The sequence below is a fragment of the Lissotriton vulgaris genome, chromosome 5 (genome assembly GCF_964263255.1).
Source record: "Lissotriton vulgaris chromosome 5, aLisVul1.2, whole genome shotgun sequence".
Lineage (NCBI taxonomy): Eukaryota > Metazoa > Chordata > Amphibia > Caudata > Salamandridae > Lissotriton > Lissotriton vulgaris.
In genome coordinates this window covers 1,051,273,489-1,051,295,334 of record NC_141693.1, presented here as the reverse complement: position 1 = coordinate 1,051,295,334, position 21,846 = coordinate 1,051,273,489, and positions in this window count along the sequence as shown.

The following is a 21,846-nucleotide window of genomic DNA, read 5'->3' as shown; positions in this document are numbered from 1 at the left end:
AGTGCATGCAAAGCCTAAGCGAGAGGCTGCGCCTTTATATGTTCCTCCTAAGGGAGCGGGTACAAGTGATGATAAGTCCTCTGTAGATGCTAAAGGTTATTTTATTTATAATTGGGTGTATACTCCCTGGAATAGGGCAGATGTAATGGCACTTAAAGCTGCATTGCCTGACCCGCGGAAAAATCCAGCCGCTTTCTATGAAGAAGTTGAGGGAGCCATAAATTCTTGTACTATGACATTAGCTGATATCGATTTATTTTTCGGGCTAATATTACCGCCTGATATGTGGAGGTCTGTGCGTAAAGTTGATGATCGCGCAGCGTATGGGGCCTTATGGAAGGAGATAGAGAGGGAAGATGAGGCTAGGGAACCAGCGAAAAAGCCATGTCAGTTGATTTTAGGCCTTCCTGTTGCAATACTAACTAAGTTAAAAACCATTATTCCCCCTAAAAAGATTGATTGGACTATTTTAGCATTGTGTAAACAAAAGACAGATGAATCGGTTTCAGATTTCTTTACGCACTTTGAGGAAGCATTTCATGATTTCAGTGGCCAGTCGCTAACGGACGATATGGGCCGACATTTGTTTGTAGATAAATATGTCACGAATCTATTAACAGGAGTGGCTAGCCGTTTAAAAGCTAGTGAAAGCTCTTGGACCACCTCGTCACTGGCATCTCGCCTGACGATGGCTCAATATTATGAGCGTCAGGAATTAGAAGCGAAGGGTAGTGAGGAAAAAAAGTCTAAGGAATTAAAAACGAAGGTCATGTTATCTCAGGTTTATGGTCCACCTCCTAGAGGTAATGATAGAGGCGGACGAGGATTTTTTGGCTCTTCTTACACTCGTTCGAATTTGGCTGTTGATCAATGCGCGTATTGTAGGAAATTTGCCCATTGGGCAGATGAGTGTCTTTTGTTGAGCTCACAACGCTATGTCCTTGGTCGGTGACCAATGAGAAATTGCGTGGCATATTCAGGTTCATGGGGCAACACGAACGATCGCTCTAGGTTTTATTCTAATGTGCGGGTACAAAATGGGTTCAATACTTTTGACAGGTGCAACCAATACCAGATGTCTGATTATGTGCAGCCTGATTTACATGATTCTGCTTATGCATAGGATTGCGTAGGATGGGGTAAGGAATCAGTTGACGTTTCAGTAGATCAGAGGGGTCCTTATGTTACAGCACTTGTTTTGGGTTCTACTGATCAGTTTCTGGTTGATACAGGAGCTATTCGTAGCGCTCTGTCTAAACAATTGGTTCAGAGGGCTCCCCTGCCTGGCTTAAGGATCACATCGATAGAGTTCGATGGAACACCTTCCCTTAGCCCATTATCACAACCACTTGCATTTTATGTTGATAAGTTTGTTGCACAATGCCTGTTTTTGCTCTCCCCAAATACACCAGATAATATTGTGGGTCTTGATATGCTTAAGTATTTCAGAGCTACAATAACATGTTCCCCTGAAGGAGTACGTGTGAGAGGGGCGTGGCTTGGGCGCCGATGGCGATGGTCGCCTGAGAGCTCGGCTCCGGGACTAAGCCCGAAATTATCCTGAACATCGGAGGCTGAGGGGCACCCCAGACCCCGCATTCGGTTGAGCGAGGCGACGACACCCTGCCGAGGGCCCTGGTGGAGTTTGGACGGAGGTGGCTTTGAAGAAATGCCGAAGTTTGCGGAGTGGCGGAGTGCGACCCAATATGGCGCCCGGACCCCTTTGTCCCCTTGATCGATCCTACGGAGTTGAGGAGGTCTCGCGGATGTCGCCCGGCACCCGGCTTCACCAGCCTCAGTGGTTTTAGACATTGGACATTGGCTGGTTCGGACCCTCTACAGCGGGACCATACTCGATTGGACGACCGGGCGGGTGCCCACGCGTTAGAGGGCGCCGGGCACGGGTGCCCTCAGTTCCAGGCGGTGGTCTGCACCGCGACTCCGCAACTAGCTGCGAGTTCCTGGCCACCCCAACTACATGGATGGCGCGACACTCGGGCGCCACAGGACAACCGGGGGAGTTGGTGGCCCTTGCCCCGGAGCTATAGTGGGTGAATGGGCCTGCCCGACTCGGAGACGGGTGTCTCCGCCCCCTTATCGGTGCCCTCGGACGCCGTGGCGGTGGCGTGAGCCGAAACGGCGGAGTCTCCACAGGCTCTGGAGAAGGAGATCGCCCATTCCGGACTTGAGGGCGAAATCCCGGGAAAGTCGTGCTGGACACTTGCACACGGAGACGCCTACTCCGGGACCTTTGCGGAGAGCCCCTGGCAGCATGGGGAAACCTAAAGGAGCCAAGGGATCCAGCCAGGCCACCTCGGACTCTGAGGCCCAGGACAAGGAAGAGCATGGAGATCCTAAACGACCTGGTGGCGCACCACTCCAGCAACAATTCGACCGTGTACTGGAAGCCATAGAGGCAACTCGGTCGGCTCTACAACAGGACATTGCCCAGGTGGCGACTGGCCTGGGCCTCCTTAGGGCAGACCATGGTAAACTCTCAGACCGGGTCAAGGAGGTGGAGAGCACGGTGAAGACTATCGAACCGGCGCAGAGAACCCTGGCTGCGACGATAAAGGATGCCATGTCCCGAATCGAGACCCTCGAACGGAGGGCGGAGGATGCGGAAGGCCGAAACAGGAGGAATAACATTCGGGTAGTGGGCCTGCCGGAAAAGGTCGAGGAAGGCGATATGGTGCGCTATTTGGAGACCTGGCTCCGAGACACGGTGGTCCCGGAGGGCCTGTCCTCCTTTTACACTCTAGAACGGGCCCACAGAGTTCCAGCGCGGCCCCCACAGCTGGGACGAGCCCCAAGGCCGGTGGTGGCGCGGTTGCTACATTTCCGGGACAGAGACCTGATCCTAAATGCCGCCAGACACAATGGCCCGTTCCAGGTTGCAAACAGTCAGGTGAATATCTTCCCTGACTATACCTACGAGACGCAGCGCAAGCGGTTCTCCTTCCTGGCGGTTAAGCGTGAACTCAGGAGTGAGGGCATCCAATATTCACTCCTATTTCCCGCGAGGCTCCGAGTCATTGTCGACGACAAAACCCAGTTCTTCGACACCCCGGAGGAGGTCTGTGACTGGCTCGAACTGTACCGAACGGAGAAGGATGGTTATAACGCCTCGACCCATCAGGCGGAGGAGCCGGAACAAAGGAGGCGCTCTAAAAGGGTCAGGAACCGCCGCGGCCGCAAGGGAGGGCCCTCGACAGCGGAGACATCATCTGAGCGGAGGGGAGTGTTGGAAGTTCTGTCGGAACTGTCGGGAGCAAGGGGCGAAGACATCGAAGAGGAGGAAGAAAACCCGGGTGCTCAGGGGGCACCATCGGACTCGGAAGACTCAGTGGCAGACAGTACCCACACACCGGTGATCACACCGAAATCGGTGGAGGACCTTTTGGACGGACAAGGGTAATGGGATAGGTTGCCTTGTTTTGGGTGGGGGCCCGACAGGGGGGAGGCGGCTGCCGTTCTTTATTGCTGACAATGGGAGAGGGAGGGTTGGGAGGCTTCTGCTCTTGCCCCGAAAGTTTTTGACACAGGGGGGGGCTTATTATAGTCCTGGTGGCCTGGGCGACGAGGGCCCACTGCCTCCGCTCAGCCCGCACCTGGCCCATAAGGCCTTCCTACGGTGGCGACCGTAGGACTAGTGGGGTTTTTGGGGTTGTTCTCCGTAGAAGTTTGGATGGGATCTAGATGGTGCAGTTTGGGTCCTGTTCTGGGGTGGTTGGGAGGGGGTTTTGTTGGTTTTTGGGGGGTTTGGTTCTGGTTGGGGAAAATGGCCGCCGTCAGCGCTGGGAGGATTGATGTCTTTTCTTTGTGGGGACCCGGACGGGGAGACTGTGCAAGAACACTCTGGGACAATGGCTGATGTTGCTAACTTGAAATGTATTACTTGGAACGTGAGGGGGCTTCACACTATGTCCAGGCGTCACAGGGTCCACGCTTATTTAGTGCGTAGGGGAGTGCAAATGGCGCTGCTGCAGGAAACGCATCTGAACAAGGCGGAAGGGGCGGCGCTTCAGCGTAGGTGGCGAGGGCAGGTCTTTTCCACGGCGTACTCTGCTTATGCCAGGGGGGCGCTAATATGGATCAGGGCAGGAGTCCCCTTCCAGGTCACGAGGACAGTGTTGGACCCAGAGGGGCGTTTCGTGGCCATATCAGGCACGCTGGGAGGGAGGGACTTGAATGTTTGCTGTGTGTATGCCCCTAATGTGGACCAGACTGCCTTCCTTTCCGGGTTATCGGGCTCGTTGGCTCACTTTTTCGCCGGTCCCCTCCTGCTGGGGGGAGACTTTAACTCCGTAGTAGATGTAGACATAGACCGCTCGCATCCCCCGCTCCCCGATTCCCCGGTCCGGCGGACGGCTAAGGGCCGTCAAGATTGGCAGACCCGCTGGGGTTTGACGGATATCTGGAGGGCGCATCACCCCGCGTCTAGAGATTATTCGTACTTTTCGAGCCTTCATGAGCTGCATGTCAGACTGGATGGCTTTCTTGGTTCGTCCGAATTAGTCTCGGCAGCGGTCCGATCGGAGTATTTATCGCGGACCATCTCGGACCATAACCCCCTCCTGCTGGACATTCGCTGGTTCCCTGGGACGCCGGCGGTACCCACCTGGAAGATGCGCCCCGAGATCCTCGAGGACAGTGTCTTCAAGGCAGACCTAGGGGAGAGAATCACGGATTATTTTGCATCCAACGGCGGCTCCGCGAGTACTAGGGCGTTCGAATGGGACGCTTTCAAGGTGGTGGTGAGGGGGTACTGTATTTTTAAGAAGGTGGGCATGCGGCGTGTTATCCTGGCTGATCTAGACGCAGCGGACCGAACGCTCCGCGAGCTCGAAATTAGCCGACCCGGACACCCGGAATTGCAAACACAAACGGTAGAGGCGAGGGAGAAGGTGGCGGTGGAGGTCGAACGGCTCCGCTGTTTCGATTATAAGGCCTACACGGTCCGATCTATAGCGGAGGGCGACAGATCGAGCGCGTTACTGGCGTGGTTGGCCAACCCTACGCGCCAGTCCCAAACGACGACTAGGATGCGTAGGGCGGATGGGACCGAGGTGTGCACCCAACCGGAGATTCTTAATTGCTTCCGGCATTATTACGAATGTTTATACCGCAGTCGCTCCGCGCGTGACCCAGACCGGCTTGATAGCTATCTTAGCCCGCTGGAACTCCGCACAGTGGAACAAGAAGTGGCAGACACCCTGGGATCAGACATCGGCTTGGGGGAGATCCGCGGGGCCATCAAACGGATGGCGAGGAACAAGACCCCGGGCCTAGATGGCCTGCCGGTGGAGTTCTATGCAGCTTATGCTGACCTCCTGGCCCCTCGTTTACTGGTGGTCTACAGGGAGGCGAAGAGGCTGGGTCGCCTCCCCGGCTCGATGTGTGAGGCGTTGGTGGTTCCTCTCCTCAAGCCAGGCCGAGACTCGTCTGACCCGGGGTCCTACCGTCCCCTCTCAATGCTGACGGTGGACTACAAAATATTGAGCAGCATCTTGGCCTCGAGGCTGTTAGGACATATGAGCTCCCTAGTACACGAGGACCAAGCCGGTTTCATCCCACGGCGAAATACGACCATGAACATCCGAAGGTTGTTTCGCTTGCTTGGAGAACCATTCGTGGATGCCCCGTCCCCGGTAGTTTTGTCGGTGGACCTGGAGAAGGCTTTTGATAGCCTGGAGTGGGACTACTTAAGCGCAGTATTGCGGAAATTCGGCCTCGGGGAGGGATTTATCAAATGGACAGCAGTTCTCTACGCTTCCGCTTCAGCCAGGGTTAGATCGGGCCCTTTGATTTCATCGCGATATCCGGTGGAGCGTGGCACGCGGCAAGGGTGCTCCTTATCCCCGCTTCTTTTTGCACTAGCGGTGGAGCCACTAGCGATGCATCTTCGCTCGGGAGCCCACTATACGGGCTTATGGACAGCGGCGGGCCCACATTACGTCTCGCTCTATGCGGACGACCTGTTGCTCTTCCTGGAGGATCCGGTCGACGCATTACGGGGAGCGGAATTAGCGCTTACGGAGTTCGGAGACGTCTCAGGCCTACAAGTGAACTGGTCTAAGACCTGCCTCTTCCCGATGCGTAGGGGTGTCCCCACTCCGGCGCTAAGTAAGGAGATCAGATGGGAACCCGACTGCTTTAAATACCTTGGGGTATTTGTGTACCACGACCAGCCCGACCTCCTAGACGGAAACATTGCCCGTTGCATACGAGCACTCCGAGGCAGCATGGACTTCTGGGCCACGCTGCCGCTTTCCGTGGCAGGACGCATCGCCCTGCTCAAAATGGTGGCGCTCCCCCGATTATTGTATTACTTTCGGACTTTGCCGATCTGGGTCCCGCCGGCTACGTTTCGCCGCTTGCGTTCTATGGTGGTCGGGTTCCTTTGGGGCACGGGCCGGCGGCGGGTGGCCCTCAATACCCTGATGAGGCCGAAGGACGAGGGGGGGCTCGCTGTGCCGGACTTCGAGAAGTATTACCTAGCGGCGCAGCTCCAGACATACACCCAGGAGATAGCCAGGGAGTTCAGAGGCCCGGAAGACGGTACAGGGACGGGTATGGCCAGGCACGTCCTCTCCTTTATCGCGCTGCGACAGCGTTTAGTCCTTCGGGACCTGTCGATGGAGGAGCGGACTATCCGACTCTGTTGGAATCGGGCTCATAACAGAGGTCACCTGCGGACCCCATATGCACCTGAAATTCCATTGGGGATGCTGACGGCCCTCCCCCACGGAGGAGACTGGTCGCGATTGGCGGACTGGGAGGATTCGGGCTTACAGCTCGTCGGGGACCTGTATGAGGACGGAGTGCTCCTGTCTTTTCAGGATCTCATTGACCGCTTTGGGATCCCCCGGGGCGACTTCCTGCTGCACTCGGCCATTGTGCGAGTGATCCAGGCGCACTGGCAAAACGGACTAGAGGAACCTCAATTGTCCCAGGTGTGCCAGTATGTAATGATGTCGGCGGGCACAGTGAAGGCGGTCACTTGCCTTTACGGCAGGCTGATTACCGAGGGGTTGGTCCCTCTCGCCACACTGAAGTCCCGCTGGGAAGAGGACATCGGTAGGGAGATCCCGGAGACGGCCTGGTCCCAGCTGGTGAGGCGAGCATGGAAGGGTACACGTAGCGCCCGTTTCCAACTGGTCCACTATTATGTTCTCCATAGGGCGTACCTGACCCCGGTTAAGATCAGGCGTTATTTTGCCACGGCTTCGGCGGAATGCACTAGGTGCCCGGCTCAGGAGGCGGACCTCCTACACATGCTATGGGCCTGTCCAGGATTGACGTCCTACTGGCAGGAGGTGGCGGCGACTTTGGAAGAGGTGACGGGGAGGCACTTATCGTTCAATGCGGCGGTAGGGCTATTGCACTGGTTCCCCCATACCCCCCGGAATAAAATCACCAGTAAATTTATCGACCTGGGGCTCCTACTTGCTAAGCGAGAGGTGACCAGGAACTGGAAGGCACGTGCTGGTCCTACGGGCAGCAGATGGCACGGTGAACTTTTGAAATGGGCGGCGGGTGAGAGCGCGCTGCGATATCAGTTGGCTTGGAGGCAAAGCAATGAGAAGGCGCAGGAGGCCGCGTTAGAATGGGAAACGCTGGTGCAGGCCCTCAGGGATTATTGTGCCCCCAGCGACTCCGAAAGCGAAGAAGCAACTAGACCCGAGTCCCGTTAGACACTAGCATTAACAGCACTATTACCTTCCCCGTGGGTCAAGCAGTGGATCCTAAAGTGATAAGCTCCCTGGCGCTGATGGTGGGGGGGGGGGGGAGGGGGGAGTTTCACAATGACTGGAATTTTGAGGGGGGGGTATCTTTTTGGGGGTTGGGGTTTGTTTAGAAAAGCAGATGACGGACAGTGTGTTATCCGGACCAGCTCCCGCATCCTACTGACCCCAGCTACATTCGCCGCCCAACCCCAGGGATATGGGCTGCTTGGCTGTATAGCAATGCAATGGAAGGGGGTCGGTGGGCTATATCTTGTAAAAGTTGGCTATAATATGATGCTGGTCGTTACTGTATTGTTGTACTGATTCCTGCAATAAAAATATATTTAAAAAAAAAAAAGGAGTACGTGTGATTTTGAATGATAATTACCCAGTGATGGACAGAGTTTGCATTGTTAAAGAAGATACTGCATTAGCTTCTCTACCTGACACTTTGTGGGCTACTTCAGATACTGATGTGGGACAGATGGTTATTCCCCCAGTGCAAATTAGTGTAAAGGAGTGAACTGTGTTACCACGTTTGCCTCAATATAGAATTTCACAGGAGGGTGAGGAAGCACTCACACGAATTGTACAAGATCTCATTGAAGTTGGGGTTGTTGAAGAAGTTCCATTTAATGTATGTAACAGCCCGATTCTCCCAATTTTGAAGAAAGACACTGATACTAGGATTTATCGATTTATAATTGACCTACGGAAGGTGAATAATATAGTGGTGCCACCACAATACCCAGTGGATTCTGATATCACAACACTTCTTACTTTAGTTCCACCTACTGCAACTACGTTCTCTGTTATAGACTTGAAGAACGCCTTCTTTTCGATCCCTATTCATCCTGAAAGGCGATATCTGTTCAGTTTTCCTTTGAATAATCAATCGTATAGATTTGGTAGAGTTCCTCAAGGCTATACTGAGAGTCCTAGTATTTACAGCCAAGCATTAAAGAAACAACTTGATTCTTTTGTTCTGCCCGAAGGTGTGGCGCTTATACAATATGTCGATGATATCTTGTTGGCAGCCGATACCCCTGAACAATGTCAACAATTCCCTTTGTCATTGCTTTCTTTCCTTGCTTCACATCATCACAAAGTATCGAAAAAGAAATTGCAATATTGTAGACCAAAGGTAACCTACTTAGGTCACCTTTTGTCTAAGGAGGGGCGTGCACTCACATCAGATCGTATTCAGGCAATTCTAGACACACCAGTACCTTCTACACAGAAAGAGGTAAGAGCATTTTTAGGTCTTACTTCCTTTTGTAGGCAATGGATATTGGGATTTTCATACATTGTTAAACCTTTGTTAGCACTTTTGACAAGAGACACTCCAATACCCCTTCCATGGACAGAAGAATGTGAGAATGCTTTTCGACAGTTACGACAAGCCCTTTGTTTAGCACCAGTGTTAGGTACTCCAGATTACACGAAACCCTTTACATTGTATGTACACGAGAGAGATGGATGTGCATTGTCAGTTTTAGTACAGACACATGGTGATAAACAACGCCCTTGTGCATATTTTTCAGCAGTACTTGATCCTGTTGCTCGAGCGTTGCCTGGATGTTTTCGCTCGGTTACAGCAACAGCTGTGTCAATACGCCAGAGTGAAGGGATAGTCTTATCACATAAACTGTTGGTGCTGGTACCCCATGCTGTTGATGCCCTTTTGAATCAAACAAAGCGCAGCATTTAACTAGTGCTCGTCTGACAGGATATGAGCTGACGTTGTTAGCTCCTCATATTACACTGAAGAGATGTGCAACACTAAACCCAGCCACGTTGATGCCATTTCCGTTGACTCAGCCTGAGGCGCAAGAAACACATGATTGTATTTTCCTGACTGAGGAACAGACAAAGGGTCGTATTGATTTGCAAGATACGCCCCTTCTAGATGTAGATGGAGAACTATGGGTTGATGCGTCTTGTCTGAAGTTACCGGATGGTACAACTTCAGCCGCATATGCAATTACTACGCTTCACACAATAGTGGAGACAGCTTGCATACCACAGAAGTCAGCTCAAGCAGCGGAACTAATAGCTTTGACACGAGCATGTGAGCTTAGTACAGGTTTGCGTGTGAACATTTATACAGATAGCCACTATGCTTTTGGAGTGGCACATGATTTTGGCCTGCTCTGGAAGGAAAGAGATTTTCTGACATCACACGGGATACAAATAAGGCAGGAGAACTAGTGCATAATCTTTTGACTGCCTTAACATATCCAAAGAAAATAACTATTGTGAAATGCAGTGCACACAAGAAAGTGACTGATAAGGTGGGACAAGGAAATGCTTTTGTAGATCGAGTGGCACGTGAGACTGCGATGCAGCCTGACACTACTTCCATGTATGTAGTGAAGTCACAAGCTGAGCGGCGGCACGATGTTAGGAAAGAAGTATTAGAGATACAAAGGACCGCTTCTGACAAAGAACGGGAGCAATGGTCCAAGGATGGAGAGTTGGAGGATGAAGGTTGTTGGCGAAACAAACAGATGGATAGATGGAAGTTGCTTATAGCTTTTGTACAACCTATGGTTCAGTTGGCACATGGGCTAGCACATGTTGGAGCTTCAGCAATAGTGAAATTGCTTATACAAGTTTGGGAGCATCCAGAAATTGCTACCACAGCTAGGAGAGTAGTACAGTCCTGCATGATTTGCCTGCAATTCAATCCTGGAAAAGGGACACAAACTCCTGCAGGAGGGTTTGCTACACCAACTGCACCCTTTGAAGTTTTGCAGATGGATTATATTCAGCTTGAACGCTGCAATAATCTGAAGTATGTCTTGGTGGTGGTATGTGCCTTCAGTAAATAGATTGAGGCGTACCCTACAAAGGACAATACTGCAATTACCACAGCAAAGGTGCTTTTGAAGGAATTTTTTCCTCGTTATGGTGTTTGTAGACTTTTGCGTAGTGACAACGGACCTCATTTTATAGGGGATGTTATCAAGTATGTCCTGAAAGGATTAGGGATCAAACAGAAGTTTCATGCAGTGTTCCACCCACAATCAGCAGGATTGATGGAAAGATGCAATGCTACTCTGAAGCTGAAATTAGCCAAGATACAGACTTCTACTTCTCTGACTTGGCCAGATGCGTTGCCACTTGCATTGTTGTCTATTAGATCAGTGCCTCATTCTCGGACAGGTCTCACCCCTTATGAGATCCTGTTTGGTAGGCCCATGAATATCTGGGGAATTCCTGAACCAAGTTCTGTGTATGATGTACCTTGTGTCTTAATGAATGACTACTTGGCACAATTAACTGATAACTTGGTTTCTATTCATCCACAGGTTCGAGAAACACTTCCTGACAGATCTACAGGTGAAGGCCATGAACTCTGACCTGGTGACCACGTGCTGATTAAGGTCTTCGAGAGGTTGAGCAGTTTGGAGCCAAGGTGGCGTGGACCAGAGCAAGTTCTACTTGCCACGAGGACAGCAGTTAAAGTCACGAACCGGAAATATTGGATTCACAGCACCCATTGGCGACGAGTACTTCCTACCTTGGTGGAGCCTGCTGTGTTGACCAACCATCGAGAGAGATTCTGACTGTGGAGAAAGGTTGTGCTGTGACACCTGACGGATCTGAGGAGTTCTTCCCGGACCAGACAATCCCTGAAGCAACGAGATATAATTTGAGACCGAGAAAGAAGTCTGCGGTGCTTGTGAAAGTTGTCTGAGCATTCCCTGGGTTAGTGAAACGGAGAGCCGATGTGGCAAGGGGGGGATCAGCCCTTCATTAGAGTAGTGACACCCGTCTTGGCCCGTGGTGAAGAAATCAATGGCTGCCCAGGGGTAAGAGCTCTGACAACTACTTTAGTTTCAGGAAGAGTTGTTTTGTGCTTTGTTAAAATGGAAAAGAAGAAGATTTTTTTGTGCTGTAGGGCTTATTGTTGTCTTGGTGATTGTGGCAACAATAACATGGTCTGTTGAGGAGACAACTCCTGCTCATGAGTTGTTTGTTGTTACTACACCGACACCTGAAGAGCACATAATGGCTCCTGTCGAGCCTGGTATACCCTACTTTTTACAACTAGGAAGCCTACAGTGGGCAGACTGCTTTTCCGGTTGAATAAAGAATGTCATCAAAACAAAGATGGGTATCCCCAAGCGAATGGAACTAAATGGGAGTGGGAGGAATATCGACCGGACAATATTTCAATGCCATATATCTTCACCAACACAAGAGACTCTGTTAAAAGTGAACATTTTGTTATCTCTGTTACTCAAGCACAAGCAGAATTATGTGTACAGAGTATTGGACATATTCCTGTTGGCATCAGTGACTGTATTACTGTTTTGAATATAGATGGATTAAACAATAGTACCTTTTTAGCTTCATATAACACCTACCTTGTGTGTGGAAATCGTGGATATTATCGATTGCCAGCTGGGTGGACAGGTGTTTTTTATGTGTCATTTTTGTTGCCCCCTGTGTTTCGGGCACCTCTATTGTATCATCGAGATCTTAAATTATTCAACAATATTACTGTAATTCGTTATAAGAGGACCTTGAATACTGATGATGTAGATCAAACAGATATTAGCCTGCAACAATATGTAGATTTTAATTTAGGATTGTTCTTCTTTGTGGGTGCTGCATTAAATAGTAGAAAAGTACGACGATTGACTAGAGTTGTAGAAGCTGTTACAGATCAAGTAGCTATAGCCCTAGGAAACCTCACTGAAGAATTGAAAATTGCTAGAATTGTTGCTTTACAGAACCGAATTGTTCTAGACTATATGTTAGCAGATAGAGGGGGTGCATGTCGCATTATAGGTAGTAGTTGCTGTGTGTTCATTCCAGATCATACACCATCAGTGTATAAAGCGATCAATAAACTCCATAAGATCGCTGCAGACCTTCATACAGAGAATGGTACATGGACTCTTGCAGGATGGTTCTGGACTTTAATCTCTACTTGGGGCTGGAAAGTACTGACTGCTCTTTGTATAATAATTGCAATAGCCTTCACATGTTGTGTGTGTATCCAGAGTAGTCCGGTGATATCTTCTATGTGCATTACTGCTTGCATACCGACTAAAAGAAATGTTGCAGAAGTCAAAATGCAGAATAATTTGAACCAGGAGATAGCTGAGATGATGGTCATTGATATAAGGGAGGAGTATCTTGCTTATCCTAGGAAGTCGAATGTCTTCAGCTAATGCTGAAAGGGTCGTCTGTTGTAAATCAACGGCGATTAGGTTAAGCATTAGCGGAAGACATGCTTTATTTGACCATTATCGTAGCAAATGAACTGACTCCATTTTGTATGCATAGCAGCCATTTTGTATGCCATACATTGCCATGTGCTCATCATGTGCTTTGTCCTACCTCTTTGTTAACTGCATCTGAAATCTGCCCAGTAACAGGCTATATTTAACATCCCCCACTTTCAGCATGCCCAGGCATGCTCAGTACGCTCTGCAGCTGTTACTAATTAGTTCCAGATAGGAATGTGTTTACTAGTTTCTGGAAACTGTAAACTCCGCCCACTCATCGATTGTGTCTTCCAAAATGCCCTTATATGTACATAAAGCTTGCTCTTGTAATTTGAGCCCCCTCATTGTGTATAAAAGGGGCCATGTGCTTCAGTTCGGTGTGCTACTCTATACAATATTGAAGGGTGTTGTGTGGACTGTAGCACCACCTTTAAAGGTTTAATAAACTATGCTTTTGTATTCTCCAGTTTCTGTGCCAACTTCTTCCTATGGTCTGAGGACTCTGTGCAGCGAAGGGAGAACCCCTTGCACTGGTAGGCCTAGCTGAGGCTTGCTTACTTCACATTGATTAAGAACCTATAGCTTACAGCAATAGAGAATACACTTGTCAAGTTAAAATCAGCCATTATCATTATCAAATAACTTATAAAATGGGAGATTGGTGGGCCTATAATGTTCAAAACAAGCTCACTTTATCATTTGTTTTAGAAACTAATATACCATTTAATTAAATCTAAGTCTTGAAATGTATATAACCGTGCTATTTGACGCCAAGAACTGTTGAAGAGGGAGTGATGCTGCCTGAAGCATGCCTATGGGGAGATGCTGTATATATGGCTACCTCTCAGAAATATTTGCACTGAAGGGAATACAGCATTTGTATTAACCTGCAGGTGCTCATAAATAGCATTCTGTGAACTGTTGGCGCCGAGATACAAATGAGAGCCCAAAACCTTGTTTCTGCTGGGTGAAGTTTGTGATGCCACCGTCCCAAATTCTTACACTGTGCTGGATGTATCAATGCTGCACAAATCAGAGTCCATTCACAAACATTTGCACAAATCAAGGCAGCACTGTAAACAACTGCCATTGTAGAAATGGAGACAAGCAAGGGACATCAGAGAACGACTGCCTTTACAAAGTGCCCCTATTGTGAACGCTGCCGCTTAGAAGAAGTGGGACCGCAATACCTAACAAAAGTGGCACATTGTTAAAGGAACATATAGTGGAGCATGCAGTGGTTCATAGGACTTCTGTCTGTTCCCCCATGTCGACAATAGAGAACAGTAAAACGTGTCACGCTTCCACTTTGCAAATGCTTATTGCAGGAGAAGAGCAGTTGATCAATGCTAAAAGATTTGCTGCAGCAGGAGCAGTCACAAACACTTGGTACATTTCCTTGCACTTCCTTGCATCCAGTGTTGCTTCTAGTTCTGTATGCCTCTCCCCCACCACATACCAATCCACTTTCACCCTCTGCTAGGCTTCAGAGCCTCAACCTGTACACACATCTAGCTTACAATGCACCTGCCTCCAATGATTGCACTGACTGCTTCCTGGTGTCCTGCCTCTCCTTCACTGGGGCGCCCTCGCTTTCGTTTGTGTCAGAGAAGTATTAGCTGTCAGTACACCTGCTTCCTGAGTCTGCACTTTGTTCTTCTTCTGGTAATGTCTGCCCTCCACCAATCTCTGGTCCCTGGGTCCTACACCCGTTGTGCACTGAGGCAGCTGTCTGAAGCCTCAACTTCAGTGCTTGAACTCCTAATTGGGCTAATGATCAGTGGAGTTATCAACCTGCACTTCTGGATTTTAGCAAATTGTAGTTTATTGAAGTGTCAGATGAGTGGGCCTACCAGGTGACCAAACACTTCAACATCAGTTGACGGGCAGTTTCTAGGGTGCTGTTGGGAGTTATGTACCAATGTGAGTTCTAGGACTTGGTACAGTGACAAGGAGCAATAGTTGGGTGAGTGATGGGGAGTGTCAGTGAACTCGCTGTACCACAGAAGCAGATCTGACAGTCAGGGAGATGGTAGAAGGATAGCTCTCTAGGAATGGTTTAAACAGACTTTTCCATATGTAAAGAGGCAGATCATAAAAGAAGCCAAAGTCACATTAGGGATTGCCTCTAAATTAGGAGAACAATCCTACAACAACAATTTAACAGCAAAACCATTTTTTAAAAAGTGCTGTTATGAAAAAAAGGAATGAAGCACAAGATTGCATTGAGAGGTGATCCCAATTGTGGTTATGGCAAGTGGCCATTCGAAAGAGAGGAGATTTGCAATGGAAGAGGCTTGAATCTCTGAGTGCGACTGCAGAAGGCAATGATTCGAATGTCCAGACTGACCTTCCTGCTGTAGTGAGAATCCCAAGAGGATGGTATTTTATTTTACTGCTTTGAATGTATTTGGTAAGAGCTGCAGGAGCAGATCTGCAGTCAGTGTTATATGAAAAACAATTGGGTGAGTCATTTACACCCTGGTGGACGTCTGTGTGAACACCTGGGGGCAGTGACCCATCTACCCTATCTAAAGATCACCACAAGAATCTGCTTCATGTGCTTACAGGCGATAATCGTTTTTCCCTTCCAGTGTCCATAATGCTTTACATGAAGGACAAGAGCTGCAAGAATCAGTAACAGTCAGCCCACCTCAATAGGGCAGAATGCTGTCATTGTGCCAGGTCAGAGGATTACACTGGTGGAACCAACGTCCGCTCCAACACAGTGCAGTCCTAAATTTGTAAAAAGAAAATAAGTCCAGAGCTCTCATCAGTAGGCCACTGCAATTTGCACCACACATGTCCCCTGCCATGCAGCCAATGATGGTAATAACACAACTACTAATCATCACACTCCTACAAGTGTGACAATTCAGACTATTTCAGGCCTCCAAAGCTATAAGAATGGCTTGGGTGACAGGTAATAGTCATTTTTAATGTATAATGAATTCATATTTACCTGTTCCAATCTCTAAATTAGATAGACAGCGCCACCTTGTGACAGACTGTCACAAGCGTCGGTGTTGACAAATAAGTGCCTGTGCATAGCACCGGAAACCACCAGCTCAAATTAAGCACTGACAGTGCTCCACCTGACTCTAAATAGAGAAGGGGTGTCACAAGTATGGCAGGGCAGAAGCACCCAAAACTGATTTATAGCGCAGCTTCCACTCCACCAAAATTTCAAATAAAGCCTATAGTTTGGCAGGCAACATATTTGATTCACTCGTTTACAATAATTTCTGCCATGGGTGTTACGTCAGACTCATGGGCCCTCAGCCTTTGAGAATTTAGATTAGGTTACACCACGCTGGGAAACATGTATACGACACAGTCTGTTTCCCCCCAATTCTATTAACTTCCCCATTCTGATTTTTTATTCTGAGGGGATAACCTTTGTACCTTAGAGTGCACACCAGATAACGACAGATATTTCTTCCTTTTTAACCAACTTTACTCTTGGAAATTGTACCAGTCACTCTGAGGAAATAACAGCTCTGGCTTTGCTTATTTATTTATTCAAGAGTTTTATATAGCGCAAATTTGATCCAAAGGTATTGGGTATCAGATCGCTTTACATTTGTACCAACACTTGTAAACACGGTCATTCACAAATGCTGTTTGCATACATAAATGTGGTTTATCACCTTAGAGAAAAATGCAGACATGGCCAATAATGGAGTGGGACTTCCAGGATATGGAGGGCTTCACAAACCACATGGTGGAGGCCAGGGAAGGCGTAGACACATGCAGATACACTTTTTGTCCCTCAGGGTTCAAGGGGAAAATTGAAGGGCAGGGACAAAGTTTCAGGAATAAAGGCCAATCGAGCAATAAAGGGGGGAACGCAGAAAAACCTGAGTGGCATTGTGTTGCAAATATGACAAGGGCGAATGCAAGTGCGGAAATGCATGTAGGTTTAAACACAGCTGTGGGTCTTGCAGGGGGAACAAGTCTGCCGTTGTCGACAAACACAAGGGGCAGGTGCAAACAGAGAAAAAGGCAACCCAAAAAAGTTACGACCAAGGTGGGATTACCCGAGCAGGAAGGGAGGGGCTGGGCAGGGGACGAGCAATGCCCAATCCCATAAACATGAGGAGACTGATAACATTAATGAATACCTACCCTAAGAAGGCAGACAAACAACAATTGGCGGAAGGGTTCACAGCGGGTTTTCCCATCCCTTACAGAGGGCCGTTGGCCCGCAGGACAGCCGCAACTTAAAATCAGTTCGAGACAACCCGAGGTGGCTAGAGAGAAGGTGGACAAGGAGGTCCAACTGGGCAGAGTGGCCGGTCCTTTCTCATCCCCTCCCGTACCGAACATGATAATCTCACCATTACGAGTGGTACAGTAGAAAGAAGCAGGAAAATTCAAGCTAATACACCACCTGTCACACCAGCACCTGTCAGTCAATGATTGGTTGGAGCAGGGCAGCTGCTCAGTAGCATACGTTTCCCTTGACGAAGCAATAGACCGAATCAGACAAGCATGGGGAGGGCGCTATTGGCCAAAACAGACATAGAGTCAGCATTCCGTCTGCTTCTAGTGCATCCAAACAGTGACCACCTGCTCGGTTTCAAAATTAAATGTTGAGTACTATTATGACAAATGCCGACCCATTCCATATCCTGCGCATACGTTGAATCATTTAGCAGTTTTATGGAATGGGAATTGGGGGCCCGCCTGAAACCGGTCTCAGGATGCTTGTTTCCGGTTCAGGAAAGACCTGGCTTGGCAATTCGGACTGGACTGATCCCATGAGGCACAGGGTCAAGACTGATTTGCATATAGCTGGGTCTGAACTGAGGTGGCGAAGTGAGCTAAAGAATACTGATGGATTCAACCCAGATCTCTGACTGGGGGTGAGTGTCTGAAAAGTTTCAGCACTCAGTCCATCATCTCCTTGTGTTTGCCTTGTTTGCCCTAAATTGGCAGGGTATGCCCAGATGTGGGTCCCTTGCTCACTTTGCCACTGGATTCAAGCAAGCCTGGCTGATAAAGGGTATTACCCTGAAACCGGTCCCGGGATGCTTGTTTCCGATTCAGGAAAGAGCTGGATTTAGCAATTCGGGCTGGGCTGTTCCCATGAGGCACAGGGTCAAGACTGACTTGCATATAGCTAGGTCTGAACTGAGGTGGCGAAGTGATCTAAAGAACGATGATGGATTCAACCCAGATCTGTGACTAGGGGTGAGTGTCTGAAAAGTTTCAGTGCTCCGTCCATCATCTCCTTGTGTTTGGTTTATGGATGACCAACCAAAAGTTGTGAAATGCATGAATCATGTTTAATAAAACTGCGACCTTTTCTATGCACCATATCATGTCATCAGTAAAATGATTATTGGGGAAAAGGATGCAGGGCTGTAGAGGCCAGGGCTTTAAAGAGGGGGGGAACTCACCCCATGGGATGGGTTTACCACTGTCCCTGAAAATATCAGAGGGAGAGCCCATGCACATTGCTGCCCATTTAACTTGTGGTCAATAGTCAGGACTAGGGTCCACAAAATATATACTGCTGGCTATGTGCCTGATGTAGCCCAGCAATTGCTAAATGCACCGATTTTGGGGACTGGAAGACAGCTGAACCATTCAACTATATAAATTATGTATCTTTGCATCAAGGAGAAATAGGTGCTGGTCGAGGAGTGAGTAAGAGGTGAGGTGAAGAGAAGAGAAAGATAGAGAGGGAGAGAGAGAGAGGGGGGATAAAGGCAAAGAGTTAGAGGGACTCAGCATAGAGGGGAGTGAGCACCTATTAGAAAGAGTGTGAGTGAGAGAAAGAGTGTGAGTGAGTGGAAGAAAAAGACAGCGGGCGACGGAAGGAGAAGCAGAGAGACAGAAAACGAGGAGTGAAGGAAAAGAGTAAGGTAAGGGGTCTGAGGACAGAGACAGGACAGAAAAAGGGGTTTAAAGTAAGAAGTGTTTTAAAAACAAGTGGCAGGGGCATCAGAGGGAGGTAAAAGAGACAAAGATGATGCTAGAAGAAAGAAGAGAGATAAGGACATGATTTCCTAAATAGTGGGTTAAAATGTGGGTTAAAATGATTAACCGAATTAGAGGGAGAAGGAGTATCCATAGTGAAGATGGAATGAGTAAACAAAGGAGGGAAGGGAGAGTAGAACATGGATTGTATTGAAGGCGGAGAACAAGATAAGTGGTGATGAGGGTCACAGGAATAGAGCAGATGCGACACAACGAAGAATAGCAGATAGTGGTAGAAACAAGTGACCAAAAGAGAAAGATAAAATAAGGTTGAGTTTGATCATGACAAGATGGAGGGGGCTTGTAAAAGACTGTGAGAGCAGAGATGAGAGCAGAAGGCTCTTCCAGCAGGAGGAAAATAACCTTTGCTGTGTCTGATCCCATCAGTCCAAAACCTGGCTACTGTGAGGTTCCTAATTCAGGTTACTGTGTGCCTGACAGTGATTAATCGAACGTCAAGTAAAGCGCCAGACAGAGCCTGCCTGTGCCCAGAATGTCCTGGAACAAGTTCAGGTTTGTTCTGGAATGGACTGACTTCTTTCAGAGGCGGCGGCCTGCAGGACATTAGAGTGATCTATAACTAGATGGCACAGAGCCTTACCAATCAATACTGCAGTAGGGGCTGTTGCACCGGGTACAATTACTGAGGGGTCCACTGCACCCCAAATAAATCTGATTTTTTACTACCAAGCAAGGGAACGTGGGGGGGTCTATTTCTTGCTTGTATTAGGGCACATAGCACCATTCCAAACCCACTGGTCTCCACCTCTGGGAGACTGGCAAACCTACCTATGTTTAAATAACAAGGGCACCCAGCTGAATGGTCAGGGACCTTGGATAGTAGTACAATACAATTACAAAGTAGTCCCTGACAAGGGACATTTACACAGGAAACAATAAATATAGGCCTGACATCAGTGCTATATTAAAGCTGTCCAGCCCGACAGATAATTTAATAATGTATCAAATCATAGAAAACACTAGAATAAAGTGGGACACAATCCTGCATCGAATGCAACACACATAAAAAAAGACAAAAAAATGAACAGAAATTCACAAATTTACTGAAGAGGCTCAGGCAGAACAAGAAATGCTTGTAACTTGTATAAATAAATGCAACACAAAAACAATATGTAGACACCGTTACACATTAGTAATTATTTCAATTGCGTTTACGGTGCATATAAGGTCAACAACGTTTTGATCCCTTAGAGACAATATTGGGATCATCATCAGGACGTGAAACTTACATGCCTGAGGGAATTTAAGCCTGAAAGACAATAGTGAAAGGTAGAGGGGACAAAAGGAAAAGGCAAGTAAATCAGAAGTATCAAAATCACCTGGCCATAGTACCCGGATATCCCTTAAACAATATGTACACTGGACATACTGCTTACATGTGGTGCTGGCCGCAGAATAATTTCCCTCCTGTAAAAAACTATGAAACAAGACTCTACTCCCCCGATACCGCCGTCCAGGGCAACTTGGGAGAGAGATTTCTGTACACAGATAGAAGGGAGTACTTGGGCGTCCAAAGGAGCTCCCACACACACTGTCTCCTTCAATGCTAGATGTAAGCTAACACATTATAACTTCCTGCAGCGCACTTACCTGACACCATTAAAGTTAAAATGCATCTCAAATGATAAAGACAGTAAGTGCCCCAGGTGTGCCGCGGAGGACGCAGATTTTCTTCACCTGGCATGGGAATGTTGGGTGGTGAGACAGTTCTTGACAGGGGTGGCTCATAAAATACGGGAGGTCACGGGCCTTCCACTGAGGGAAGAACCACTGCAATGTTTACTAGCCCACGTTAGGAAGCCCAAGAAACTGAAGCTACCTTATACATTGATGAAATTAATGTTAGTATTAGCCAGACGGATGGTGGCCATAACATGGCTGGGGCTAAGAGGCCCAGAGATGTCACTATGGATCAAGGATATTAGAGAGTGGGCGTTAGCTGAGGAGACACATATGAAGCTCACACGTAGGGACGAAAACTTACAAACAGATTTAATGGAATGGCAAGAATTGTGTATCGCTGGATTTATGACAGAGGTGGGGGTCTGACCGAAGTGCCTGGATGGTGAGCAGGACGCGAATGACAAGGGAGAGCACCGAGGGAGTGGGAGTCAGGGAGAATAACTGTTATAAGTGTCTGACCTATGCCTATGTGACCTGCTCTATGTTCCAATCAATGCTGAGACATATATACAATATGATTGTGGACCCCTATTGTTTTTCACTTGCCCCCCAGGACTGCTATTTCAGTCCCAAAAAGGTGTAGAATACACTGTATGCTGCACTGTTGCTGTTCTGCTTTATTGAAAAATAGAAAATAAAGGTTTAAAAAGAAATAAGGAGATCAAAAGGATGATGGGAACGCATTATCTTTAACAAAGTGCTAGTGAGGGAAAGGGTGGTAAAATTCTTCCATCTAGACGTCGTGTACTAGGTGTTGATATAACACACATGCTGGGTGAAAAATGGTAAAAAACAACGATCTCACGGTGCAATGATGGATCAAGACCTGTGGCAGAGTCATCCCTTTGTCTGTTGACTGACACAAGCTTGAGGCAAGGCTGCTGTTCTTTCAGGTGCATTAACACATATGGAAGCATCCCTCTTCCTCAAACTCAAGAGCAGCGGGGCTGAGGTGTGTTGCATCAGCTGAACAATTCTGACCGTTCTGAGGAATAATATGTTGGAGCTGATGTCCGATGAGCAGGTAAAGAGGCTGAGGTGTGACTGAGCGAAGTCAGTTGCGTCAGTTGTAATGAGGATTTAACCATTCAGTGACCCTAGAAAAAAACAATCCACTTGCATGTCATGCAGAAATCTGAGCACCTACCGCAGTCCTGCTCAATGGTAAACGTCTACAG